This window comes from Chiloscyllium plagiosum, unplaced genomic scaffold, assembly GCF_037043375.1.
Source record: "Chiloscyllium plagiosum isolate Xiang-an unplaced genomic scaffold, Cpla_swu_hap1 HiC_scaffold_31, whole genome shotgun sequence".
In the NCBI taxonomy this organism is placed as follows: Eukaryota; Metazoa; Chordata; class Chondrichthyes; order Orectolobiformes; family Hemiscylliidae; genus Chiloscyllium; species Chiloscyllium plagiosum.
Window position 1 is genome coordinate 77818755 of NW_028270169.1, and position 14513 is coordinate 77833267.

Below are 14513 nucleotides of genomic sequence, written 5' to 3' on the forward strand. Positions count from 1 at the left end.
ACGTGGAAGCCTCAGAGAGTGTGCAGAGGAGACTTACCAGGGTGCTGCCTGGACTGGAGGGCATGTCTTACAAAGAAATGTTGAGCGGTTAGAGCTTTCCTCCAGCGGTGGTAGTAGAGTAAGATACATTCGGGATATTTAAGAAGACTCTTGGATAGGCACACGAAAGTTAGTGCATTGAAGGTTATGTCGGTTAGTCTGATCTTAGAGTAGGATAAAAGGCTGGCAAAACATTGAGGGCTGAAGTGTCTGCACTGTGCTATACCGTTCAATGTTCCAAGTTTCACTCAGCTTGTGGATTCTCATCAGTTAGTGAATGTGTGAGGGAGTGAGGTGTCTGAGGGAGTGAGGGAATGGAGTGTGTGAGGGAGTGAGGTGTGTGAGGTCAGGAAGGTGGGGAAGGGCGTTAGACCAAGACGTCCAGTTTTGATGTAATTGTTACATTCACCTGAGTGTCAGCACAATACGTGTGGTTACCTAGACCAGACAAAATCCACAAGTTCAGTTATTAAAACGATTTTTGGCTTGCCGTTTGCTCCTGGTTTCTTCAGATACATTCTGCTGGGTTACCTATGAATTAGTATCTGAGCATCCGCAGGCATGTATAATTTTATTTTGATATTGTTGAATGTGAAGGTACATTTATTGGATATAGTTTCAGAGCGTTCACTGTGAGACACAAGATGCTGCAATAGACTGTCAATTGTGAACGTTTTCACCCAGTGTCTGGTCCAGGGTGCAGATGTATGGAGTCTGGGGGACATGCCAGATGTCATCACCATAAGTAACGTGTGCGATGTGATTCTGATACTCCATGTCCATACATCTGTTCCCTGGGCCGGGCTCTGACTGATGATGAATTTGTAAGGTCTGGTTCCTGGTCAGTCATTGGTATCTAATTTAGACAGCATTTGTACCTGCACTGAGAGCAGTGATAGCCTGTTGGCTAGTTTCCTCCTGCTCAAGGTGGATTCCAAATGATTCTCTGTGAGGGAATGTTTGCATGACTGCCCTGACCCAGCTTGGAAACTCTCTTCACAGATGCAGGACCAGGCCAGTGTCTCTCTGAGTGCTACATGCAGCAGTGAGGTCCAGTAACACTGTACACGAATTCACCCTTTTGGAATCCACTTTTAATGTCGGTCATGATGCAAAATAATGGGTTAGCGGCGCTGCACAATAATCAGGAGTTTGCCATGTTTGTGAATTGTGCAATAATAAGTTATGAGCTACAATTATTCAACTGAACGATAACTGCATCATCTCTGAAGACAATAAAATTGATTCTATGTTGATGGAATTAAAATATAAACACCGAACGACCGTTTATGATACAAAAGTAAAGAATGTACATTTTGTTTTGTATCTAAAAAGAACATGTTGTCTGACTATGCTGGTGATCACAATTACACATTGAATCTCAGTGTTCAAATGCATACATTGCCGCCCTATCATTTGCAAAATAGTTGACATCTGACAGACTGAATATTCAGAGTGAGCATTTGATTGAACAATTAAATAGAATTATAACATTTAAATATAATCAATCAATTTAATTTATCACCTGAAATGTGTGAGCTTCCGTTATTTGCCAACAATTCTATTAGTTTTAAAATAATGATGGAAAAGGATAGTCTAGATCTAAAAGTTGAAGTTCTCAATTGGAGAAAGGCCAATTTTGACGGTATTAGGCAAGATCTTTCAAAAGCTGATGGCGGCAAATGTTCGTAGAAAAGTGGATCGCGACAAAATGGGAAGCCTTCAGAAATTAGATAGCCGGAGTCCAGAGACAGTATATTCTTGTTAGGGTAAAAGGAAAGGCTGGTAGGTATAGAGAATGCTGAATGACGAAAGACATTGATGGGCTGGTTAAGAATGAGAATGAAGGATATGACAGGTACAGACAGGATAGATCGAGTGAATCCTGAGAAGAGTATAAAGGCAGGAGGAGTATTCTAAAGAGGGAAATCAGAAAGGCAAAAAGGGGACATGAGATAGCTTTGACAAATAGAGTTAAGGAGAATCCAAAAGGATATTACAAATACATTGAGAACAAAAGGGTAAACAGGGAGAGAAAAGAGATCTCAAAGATCAGCAAGGCGTCCTTAGTCTGGAGCCGCAGGAGATGGGAGAAATACTGAACGAGTATTTTGTATCAATGTTTACTCAGGAGAAGGACATGGGAGATGTAGATATACGGATAAATAGATGGTGATATCATGAAAAATGTCCATATTACAGACGAAGAAGTACTGGATGTCTTGAAACGCATAAAGGTGGAAATATCCACAGGACCTGACAGATCAGGTGAAACTTGAAATGATTCAGAAAAGACTTACGTACATGTTGCCAAGGTTGGAGGGTTTGAGCTGTAGCTGGAGGTTGAACAGGTTGGGCTGTTTTCCCTGGAACTTTGGAGATTGAGGGGTGACCTTATAGAGGTTTAAATAATCATGAGGGGCATGGATAGGGTAAATAGACAAGGTCTTTTCCCTGGGGTGAGGGAGTCCAGAACTGGAGGGCATAGGTTTTGATTGGGAAAGGAAAAATGTAAAAGAGATGTAAGGGGCATTTTTTCACTCAGAGGGTTGTCCGTGCGTGAAATGAACTGCCAGAGGAAGTGGTGGTGGTTAGTACAATTGCAACATTTAGATGGCGTCTGGATGGGTATATGAATAGAAAGTGTTTAGAGGGATATGGGCTGAGTGCTGGAAGGCTGGACTAGATTGGGTTGGGATATCTGGTCAGCATGGACAAGTTGGACTGAAGGGTCTGTTTCCATGCTGTACACCTCTTTGACCCTGTGACTGTAATTTAGAAATGACAATAATTTGACATGCACTATCAAATAAATAAATCATTTATATTATTAAATTGTAGCATACAATAAGTTGAAAACTTGCTATTTTTAGAATGATTGATAAAGAACAAAGAACATTCCAACACAGGAACAGACCCTTCGGCCCTCCTAGCCTGTGCTGATCTAGATCCTCCTATTTTGTAAACCTGCCACCTATTTTCTAAGGATCTGTATCCCTCTGCTCCCTGCCCATTCATGTTTCTGTTTAAATACATCTTAGATAACGCTATCGTTCCTGCCCCTACCACCGCTGCTGGCCACACGTTCCAGGCTGCCACTGCCCTATGTGTAAAGAACTTCCCACATATATCTGCCCTAAACGTTTCCCCTCTTACTTTGAACTCATGACCCCGAGCAATTGAGTTCCACAATCTGGGGAAAAGCTTCTTGCTATCCACCCTGTGTATATCTGTCTTGATTTTGTAGACTCGTATCTCCCCTTCCTAGACCTCTCCATTTCTATCTCGGGCAACCGAATCAACACAGATATTTACTATAAACCGACGGAGTCCCACCCTGCCCACTGTAAAAATGCCATCCCATATTCCCAATTCGTTCGTCTCCAGCGCATCTGCTCCCAGGAGAACCAGTTCCAAGACCGAACAAACCAGATGGCCTCCTTCTTCAAAGACTACAATTTCCCCCCAGATATGGTCGACGATGCTCTCACACCGCATCTCCTCTACTTCCCGCTCCTCCGCCCTTGAATCCCGCCGCTCAATCGCCACCAGGACAGAACCCCACTGGTCCTCACCTACCACCCCACCAATCTCCATATACGTCGTATCATCCGTCGTCATTTCCGCCACCTCCAAACGGACCCCACCACCAAGGATATATTTCCGTCCCCTGTCAGCGTTCCGATATGACCACTCCCTCCGTGACTCCCTCGTCAGGTCCACACCCCCCACTAACCCAACCTCCACTCCCGGCACCTTCCCCTGCAACCGCAAGAAATGCAAAACTTGTGCCCACACTTCCCCCCTTACTTCCCTCCAAGGCCCCAAGGGATCCTTCCATATCCGCCACAAATTCACCTGCACCTCCACACACATCATTTACTGCATCCACTGCACCCGATGTGGCCTCCTCTATATTGGGGAGACAGGCCGCCTACTTGCGGTACGTTTCAGACAACACCTCTGGGACACCCGGACCAACCAACCCAACCACCCCGTGGCTCAACACTTCAACCCCCCCTCCCACTCCACCAAGGACATGCAGGACCTTGAACTGCTCCATCGCCAGACCATAGCAACACGACGGCTGGAGGAAGAGCGCCTCATCTTCTGCCTAGGGACACTCCAACCACAAGGAATGAACTCAGATGTCTCCAGTTTCCTCATTCCCCCTCCCCCCCACCTTGTCTCAGTCACAACCCTCGAACTCAGTACCATCTTCCTAACCTGAAATCTTCTTCCTGACCTCTCCTCCCCCACCCCCACTCCGGCCTTTCACCCTCACCTTATCACACTCACCTTAATCTCCTTCCACCTATCGCATTTCCAACATCCCTCCCCCAAGTCCCTCCTCCCTACCTTTTATCTTAGTCTGCTTGGAACACTTTCCTCATTCCCGAAGAAGAGTTCATGCCCAAAACATCGATTCTCCAGCTCCTTGGATGCTGCCTGACCTGCTGCGCTTTTCCAGCAACACATTTTCAGCTCTGATCTCCAGCATCTGCAGTCCTCACTTTCTCCTAGTTTATTTTGTAGACCTCAACCTTCAACTTCGTAATGAAAATAGTCCTAATCTACTCAATCTTTCTTCATAACCAGCACCATCCAACCCAGGCAGCATCCTGGTGAACCTACTCTGTACCCTATTCAAAGCATCCACATCCTTTTGTTAATGTGGTGACCATTATGCAGTATTCCAAATGCGGCGAAACCGCAGTCCTATGCAACTGTAACACGACCTCCCAGCGCTTGGACTCAACAGCTGATCCAATGAAGGAAAGTATGCCATATGCCGCCTTGACCACTTTACTCACTTGTGTTGGCATCTTCAGGAAACAATGGACCCAAACATTCAGATCTCGCTATAAGTCAATTTTCCCCAGGACTTTTCCGTTTACTGTGTTGTTCAATCTTGAACTGGTTCTTTCAAAATGCATCACCTCGCATTTGCACAGATTGAACTCCATCTGCCATTCCTGTGCCCATCTCTCCAATATATCTACATTCTGCTGCATTCTCTGACAGTCCCCTTCACTATCTGCTACTCCACCAATCTTAGTGTCATCTGCAAACTTGCTAATCAGGCAACCGATACCTTCTTCCAAATCATTGATATATATCACAAACAACAGTGGTGCCAGCACAGATCGCTGTTGCACAACACTGGTCATAGGTCTCCATTTTGAGAAATCCCCTTCCACTATTTCTCTCTGTCTCCTGTTGCCCAGCCAGTTCTCTATTCCTTTAGATAGAGCACCCTGAACCCCTTGCGACTTCACCTTCACCATGAGTCTACTATGGGGAACCTAATAAAACACCTTACTCAAGTCCCTCAGTATCTTCTCCAGCAGCTTCCCTACCACTGATGTCAGGCTCGGCGGTCTACAATTACCTGGATTATCCCCGCTATCCTTCTTAAACAAGGGGACAATATTAGCAATTCTCCAGTCCTCTGGGACCTCACCCATGTTCACTCATCCTGCAAAGATATACGTCAAAGCCCCAGTTTTTTCCACACTCCACATCCCTTAGTAACCTGTGGTTTATCTCATCCGGACTTGGGGGCTTGTCTACCTTAATACCTTTTAGAGTATCCAAAACTTTCTCCCTCTTTATGTTGACTTGACCCAGAGTACTCAGAGATCTATCCCTAACCTCAACATCTGTCATGTCCCTCTCCTTGGTGAATACAGATGCAAAGTACTCGCTAAGTATCTCACCCATTGTTCCTGACTCCATGCATAACTTTCTTCCTTTGTCCTTGTGTGGGCCAAACATTTCTCTAGTTACCCTCTTGCTCCTTATATATGAAAATAAGTCTTTGGGATTTTCCTCAACCCTGTTTGCTAACGATGTCTCATGACCAATTGTATCCCTCTTAAAGCCTCGATATTTACTGTGAAATGCAGCTAGTGAAAATAAAATCAACATTTATTCGTGCAAGTGGGAACTCAGACCTTTTCAAAGTGTTTTTTGTCAAAAAAAATTGAAATCCGTCTCAGTGCAAATAAAAAGCAAGAGAAGAAACCTTTTGGGAAGAGTAATTTCAGCCACTGTCCTCCCAAAGTACTTCTGAGGTAGTAAAGAGTGAGGGTTGTAACAAGGGCACAACAGTAACTTAGAGTGGTTTGAACATGCAAATTGGCTCAATTCATCAACTTGACAGTGATATCCTTGAAGAAAGATTCATAGAATGTATGAGAGATTATTTTTGAGAGCAGGACGTCATGGACCAACTAGAGAATGGGACGGCACGGTGGCTCAGTGGTTAGCACAACACCAGGGTCCCAGGTTCGATTCCAGTCTCGGGGGACTGTCTGCGTGTAGTTTGCTCATTCTCCCCCTGTCTGCGTGGATTTCCTCCCATAGTCCAAAGATGTGCAGGTCAAGTGAATTGGCCATGCTAAATTGCTCATAGAATTAGGTACATTACGCAGAGGGAAATGGGACTCGGTGGGTTACTCTTCGGAGGGTCGGTGTGGACTTGTTGGGCCAAAGGGCCTGTTTCCATACTGTAGGGCATCTAATCTAATTGAGATTTGATATTATGTAACAAGGAAGGATTGGTGGATGAGCTTTGCCTTGGAATAACCACAACATGCTGGAGTTTCACATCAGATTGAAAGAGCGAAGACTGAGTCATACATGAGAGTTTTAGTGTTAGACAATGATAATTATACTGGCCTAAGGAAGAATTTGGCTGTGGTGGTCTGGGGGGGAGAAAAGAACAATCAAAGGCAGGACAGCTGAAGAAATTTGGCAAACGATTAGGGAGATAATAAAGACCGAAGAGGAATTTCATTAAGAGAAAAATCATCCATAACTTGATAAGGAAATCAAGGATAACATGAAGGCAAATCCCAGGGCATATTATACTGCACATGTCAGTCACACTGTAGAGGATTGGGCAAGTCAGTGGCCTCTTGGTGTTATCACTGAATTCTGATGTGATAAACCCAGATAATGTTTGAGTGAACTGGGTTCAAGTCCTGCCCAACAAGTGGTGGAGCTTATATTTAAATCTGAAATTAAGATACTGATGGTGGTTATGAAAAGATTGCCAAGGAAAACTCACCTGGTTCACTGATGTCCATTAGGGAAGGAAACTGCCATTCTACCATAGATTCACCACTCTCAGGCTGAACGCATTTCTCCTTATCTCCGTTCTAAACATTTTCTCTTGACTCTCAGGGTATGTCCTTGAGTCCTTTCTCTCCTAACAGTGGAATCATCTTCCCAACATCTACTCTGACCAAGCAACCAGTATTCTGTATGCTTCAATTAGATCCACCTTCATCCTTATAAACTCCAGCGAGTATAGACCCAGAGATCTCATATGTTAAGCTTTTCATTCCGAGGACCATTCTTATGAAGCCCCTCTGAACATGCACCGGGGCGCTACATCCTTCCTGAGTTATGGGGCCGAAAACGGTACATAGTACACTAAATGTGGTCTGACCAGAGTCTTATAGAACCTCAGAAATCCATCGCTGCCGTAATATTCAAGTTTTCTCAAAATAAATGCCATCACTGTATTTGCCTTTATGACCAGACCAGAATGACCACCTGAAATAATAATCTTACGATGGACAATAATAAATTTACCATGGAGTTACAAAAATGAACAATGATTAAAGCATGCTGGGAAGTAGAACCCAGCATTGACCAAAGTCTATGTGCTCATCCACATGCTGCAGAATCCAGACAGGCGGCAGCTACCCACAAATGGTTGCAAAGAAACCTGAAGCAACAGACCATGTAATACACACTTGAAGTTGGACCTGAATGAGACAATGGAATGTCGCCCTTGGGCCATCAATGTGACAACACCTGGTTGAGTCTGATTGATCAGGGTAAATGAAGCTGATCATTTCATTGGCAGATCCTCCATACCCTCCCAAAAAGGCGCGGAGGCTTGGAAGGATAAGAATCACCGTAAAACCCCTCAGGGAGCGGTAACTCGAGAATAACCACTGAAAGAGAAGACACCTCCAAAACTATCAGAAGAACAAGAAGACTTCACCACGTGGAATCCGGTCAACTTCTAGTGGGGTGGTATGTGATCATCCAAAGTTAAGTTAAACCATAAGATAATTTGTAGTGTTTTAAATTACGTTATAATACGTTTTATTGCTCGAATATTAATTGTGTTCAATAAACAAATATTATTGTTTATAAGAGTTGACTCATTTCTCTTGATGAATATAAGATTTCAAACACATTGTGCGGCAGAAACACCACATTCCTAACTATTAACTCAACTTGCACAATTACCTTGAGACAATCCTGGACTGGAACTTGCAACACTCTTTGTACTTCAGACTTCTGAATTTTCTCCCCAGGTATAAAATAGTCCCTGCTTCTCTTCCTACTAAAGTGCACCACCGTGCACTTTCTCAGGTTGAACTCCATCTGCCACTTCTTTGCCCACTCTCCTACCCTGTTTAAATCTTTCTGCAGCCTCCCTGCCTCCTCAATGATATCTGTCCAACTACCTACCTTTGCATCATCTAAAAATCTCGCCGGAGTGCCCTCAGTTCCTTCATCTAGATTGTTAATGTACAAAGTGAAAAGTTGTGGTTCCCTTGCTGCTATCCTGAGAAGGACCCCTTTATTCCCCCTCTCTACTTTCTGCCAGACAGTCAAGCTTCTATACACGCTAGTATCTTGTCCCTGACACCGTGGACCCCTATCTTACTCAGCATCCTCCTGTAAGGCACCTTGTCGACGTCCTTCTTGAAGTGCAGATAGATAACATCCATTAGCTCTCCTTGGTCTAACCTGCTTGTTACATCCTCAAACAATTGTAACAGATTCATTAGCATGACCTCCCCTTGACGAAACCATACTGACTTCGCCCTACTTTACCATGCACTGGCAATTATTCAGAAATCTCATCCTTCACAATGGATTCCAGGAACTTGCCCACGACCGGGGTTAGGCTAATCAGTTTATAACTTTCTGCCTTTGGCCTTATTCCCTTTTTAAACAGGGTGTCAGTGAGATCCAAAATGGCGGCGACCCAGTAGGTCTGAGTCTGCACAGCTCTGCCTAAGACTCAGGCAAAGTGGGGTACTCACCCTCACCTCACCTGCTAAATTTTTAAAAACAGTTTTTGCCTATCATCCTTGGCCATTCTACATCAAACTTTGGTCATTTTAAAAAGCGTCAAATTCTAAAGGCAAAGGCTCTCGCATTTCACAACAGGCAGGCACCCCTCCCCCCACCTGGCAGCAAGACAGATGTCTGCGGCCGCCGCGGGGGACTCACCTGCAGAGGCGAGCCTGATCTTGGAGCTTGTTACACTCCGAGAGAAGACTGATGCGTCCATTGAAGAGACCCAGCCCAGGTGGGAGTAATCTCGGTCATGCTGCAGGAACGTGACGGAGAGATTGAGAAACTCGGGCAACGTGTTGGAGATGCAGAGCAATGGACTACGGCCTCCGAGACCACTGCTGAGTTATCCATGGGTCAGGTCTGGGCTCTGGGTCATCGAGTCCTGACCTTAGTGGAACATATTGACGACCTCGAAAATTGAAGTCATCGGAAAAATATTCGGTTGCTGGGCCTTCCCAAACAGGAGGAGGAAGCTATGCGTTTTTCTTTCCTGAAGCAATGGCTCCCACAGCTGCTGAAACTGGAGTAGGAGCTGGGCCGGGTGCCGGTTGAACGGGCCTACCGGGTTGTTGTGCATAGAAAGAGCAAGGCATTTGATGAGGCGAAGATTGGGGGGCGGGATAGGTGGGTTAGCTCCCACCCTTTTAACCTCTGTCTTATAAGGTATTGGAATTTATTTACTCTACTTTGTAATGCCTGGGCTGAGGGCATGGTTCTGGCTGGGATATTATAGCGGGATTATTGGAAGCCAATAGTGTCCCTTGTGAACAAGGGGGTAAGTCTCATTTTAAATATGTTTTATGCTATTTGTTTTTAGGAGTAGTTCTCAGTTGTTTTGATTTCGCTGTTTAAAGAGTGTTTTCAAGTGTGAATCGTTTTTGGTTTTTAGTCAATGTCTTTTGGGTGGGGTTCTTCCTCCTGGGGGGTCTCTGGTTTGCTTGGACGATCATGGCTAGCGATTTGTTTAGGTGGTGCACAGGGAATGTCAAAGAGAGCCACTCACTAATCAAAAGGAAAAAGATATTATCAAGTCTTAAAAAAGAAAGGGTGGATGCAGCCTTTCTACAGGAGACACATTTACATGATAAGGAGAATTCGAGGCTGAAATAGGGTGGATTTGGCCTGGTGCTCTTTTCATCTTTGAGCTCAAAAAGTAGGGGAGTACCCATTCTTATCCAAATGCTAAGCCAATAAAAGATGAGTCTGGATGGTATATAATAATTGAAACCCTAATATATAGAGAGGAATATGGAATTTTGAATCTCTATTTCCCCCTGGTGCACCCTTTTAAATTTGTGATGGAAGTGTTCTCCAAGTTGATGGCTCTCGGGGTGCACCACACAGTTATAGGGGGCGATTGTAATTGTATCATCAACCCAAGTCTGGACAGAATACCTAAGATCTCTGCGGGCATATCTTTGAGATCTAGGCAGTTGGCGGATCTGAGTAGGGAATTGGGGCTGGTAGATGTTTGGAGGTGTCTTCACCCTGAGGGTAAAGACTTTACTTTTTATTCTAATCCACACGTGCAAAACCAGAATTGATATGCATCTGTCCCCTCGACACTTTTGAACTCAATATATTGAGTTTTTGAAGTAGGTAACATAACTATTTGGCGGATGGACCCTTTCCTATTGAAGGGTAGTAAGTTCATAAAATATTTCTGGCAGGAATTTAATATCAACTCCAACGCAGCCAGTAACCCTTCGGTGATGTGGAAGACTGGTAAGGCCTATGTGTGAGGCTTGGTTATCTCATATTCTGTGACCTGGAAAAGACAAAAATGAGAATAACAGTGTTTGCTCGAGGCTCGCCTGACGGCGGGTGAGACAGCGTATGTGGATAGACTCTCCATTACTAAACTATAGCGGATCACAGCCCTAAGAGCAACTTTGAATCACACACTTATTCAACAAGCAAAGAGGGAGCTATTACTTGCGAAGCAGAGATTATTTGAATATGGTGACAAGCCTGGCAGGTATCTCGCATACCTTGCCAGAAAGAAGAAGTCTCCCCAAGCCATTACGTCTTTGGAAAGGGTGCTGATGTCCTGACTTGTGATCGTAAAAAGATTAATGCAGCCTTTAGAAAGTTCTATTTCGAATTGTATAGGTCACAGGGCTGTGAGGATAGAACAAGGAAGATAGAGTCTTTATTTTTAAAAAATCTTGCCCTCCCGGGCCTAACCTGGTAGCAGGTGTTGTTCTTGAATGCCCCCCTAGCAACCCAGGAAATACAGGAGGCAGTGAGTCAGCTCCAGAGTGGCAACGCGCCAGGATCAGATGGATTCCAGGCTGAGTTCGACAAAGAATTGATCGGGGAATTAGTCGGGTCACTTTTAAATATGTATAATTCTTCACATAGTCAGGGCTGCCTCTCGCCTTCTCCGAGAGGAGCAAATATTTGTCTCATTCTTAACAAGGAAAAGGCCCCAGATGACTGCTGTTCATATAGACCTATATCCTTGTTGAATGTGGCTTTTAAAATTCTCTCAAAAGTGTTGCCATTAAGGCTGGAGAGGGTTTTACCATTCATTATTAAGTAAGGCCAGATTGGGTTTATAAAGGATCGCAGATCAAGTAATAACGTGAGAAGAGTCGTATATATGGTACAAGCCTGCCAGCAGGGAGCGATGCCGGGATTAGTTGTCTCCCTAGAGGCAGAGAAGGCATTTGATCGGGTAGAATGGCCATATCTCGTTTATATGCTGAAATGGTTTGGTGTTGGAGAGGTCTTTACTAAATGGGTTACAGTATTATATAATGATCCCAAAGCAGCAGTGATCACCAATAGTTTAAGTTCAGATAGCTTTCGCGTTGGCAGAGATTGTCATCAGGAATGCCCTCTCTCACCATTATTATTTACGCCAGTGATTGAGCCATTGGCAGAAACTGTACGAGCTGACTTTAATAAAATGGCTCCGGAGGTTGGCTTGGGTAAGCGCAAAATTACTCTCTATGCATTTGATGTCCTCCTTTTCTTAAACGATCCATTGACATCAGCGCCCCGCTTAATTCAAGTGGTTAACTTATTTGGCATGTTCTCAGGTTATAAAATCAATTTGTGAAATCAGAGGCCATGCCGCTGAGAGGTCTTGCCAGTATATCCAATTTTCCGGATGAATCCCGTTTGCCTTTCGGTGGTCACTGGGAGTGTTTCTTTACTTAGGTATTTTTAATACTCCGGCATTTGGTCAGCTATATAAAGTCAATAATACACATTTATTGGAGAAATTATGATAGGACCTTCAACGCTGGGAAGATTGCCCGATATCCTGGCTAGGTAGAATAGCTTTGGTCAACATGAATATCCTACCTGGCCTTTTATACGCAATGAGAATGCTCCCCTTGATACTGCCGAGATAGGCGCTGTGTAAGCTTTATCGTTGGCTCGGCTCCTTTATTTGGAGTCATATAAGGCCCCTTATTAAATTAGAAAAGCTACAGCTTGCACAAGTAAGGGGTGGGCTGGATTTTCCGGATTTCAGGAGGTACCAATTGAGCTCTCTATTATCCGACGAAGCTGATTGGGTCTCTTGTGACCCACAATCAATCTGGTTAGATACTGAGGCATCCCAAGTAAAATATCCCCTCATCAATCTACTATTTATGGACAAGGTGAGAGTTATTACGGATCATTGTAAAAATCCTATTGTATTACATACAATTAAAGACTGGACGATAATGCGACAGGATGAGGGTAACCTACAAAAATACCTCCCATATACCCCTAAAGTGGGAATGTTGGGATTCCAGCCAGGGATGAGTGATGGTGGATTTAGAACCTGGGAGTCCAGAGCTATCTCCTGTTTGGGAGACCTGTTCGATGGGGAGGTCATGATGTCCTTCAAACAGCTGCGTCAGAAGTTTGGGCTGCATAGCAAAAATCTTTTTCGATATTTTCAAATAGGGGACTTTATACAAAAGAAGACCATGTTGATAATTGATCTTTATAAATCGGATAGGGAAAGGAGAGTGCTTCGGCTGATGGGTCTGCCCGTGGTCAGTACTCTCGACTACAAACTATTTAATTAGGTATCAAAGGACATGGAACGGTTATATAAAACCTCGAGTCAAGAATTGGGGATGTAAATCTCCTTAGAGATGTGAGAGGACGTCTGGGAAAATGTCAGGAAAATCTCGATCTGTAACAGAACTCAGGCTATCCAATTCAAGATACTTCATTGGGCTAACATGGCACCTGAGTGACTTGCAAAGTTCAAGAAGGGAGCATCTCCAATGTGTCCTACATGCAAAACAGAAGTTAGTACTCTCACCCATTGTCTGCGGATATGCCGTAAGATCTGCATGTATTCAGACAGAGTAGCGAATGCCTTGGCAAAGATTTTGGGTACGGAGATTGGATGGGACCAAGTGCCTCTACTTTTGGGATCCCCAAATTTCCCTTCTTTTGATGTATACGGGAGGAAATTATTCATTATTCTTTTCTTTGGTCCGGGGAAAAGCATTTTAGTGAACTGGATATCCGAAGGTCCCTCAGAACTTTCAAATTGGCACAGAATAGTCATGGAATATATCCCCCTTGACTTCCTTACGAATATGGTGAACCAAAAGGCGGAATTATTTTATAGAACATGGCAAACCCTTTTGAACGACGTTGACACAGATATATCAGCCACATAGTTCAGGGCCTTTGCTTAGCCATGGGAATGGTTCTGGCTGGTTCTGGGGCCCCAGAGGAGGAATCCTGTAACAATACGGGTTCTGTTATGACTTAATATAATTTTAAAAAAATATGTATTTAGTTTCTTATTTACTTATTTATTTTCTTTTCTCCTTTTGTTTAGTTTTAGTAATGTAGGATATCCTATTTCATGGTTTGCTAGTTTGGAGAATAGATTAGTAGTTTGTTTTTAAATTCTATATTGGGGTTGTTATTTTATTGTAAAGCAGTATACACTAGTTTGTACTATTTTTGTAATTTTGTTTTAAAAAATTCAAAAATCATATTTTTATTAAAAACAAACAGGTTGTCACGTTCGTAATTTTCTCGTCTTCTGAGACCCTCGCTGATTCCAAAAATTTCTGGAAGATGACCATTAATGTCTCCATCCAACTTATTTATCCATTTAGTTTTTCGAGCAACTTCTACTAATCAGCTCTGCCTCCTCACTCTCTTGAATTTTTCGGATATTATTCATGTCTTCCGCCGTGAAATCTGACTTGAAATAATTATTCAGTTTCTCATCTATTATTTGTTCCATGCTGCTATCACTCCAGCATCATTTTCCAGTGCCCCAATATCCACTTCTGCTTCCCGTTTTTGCCCTTAACATAGCTAAAGAGACTCTTACGGTCATCCTTTCTATCACTGGATAGCTTAACTTCATATTTAAG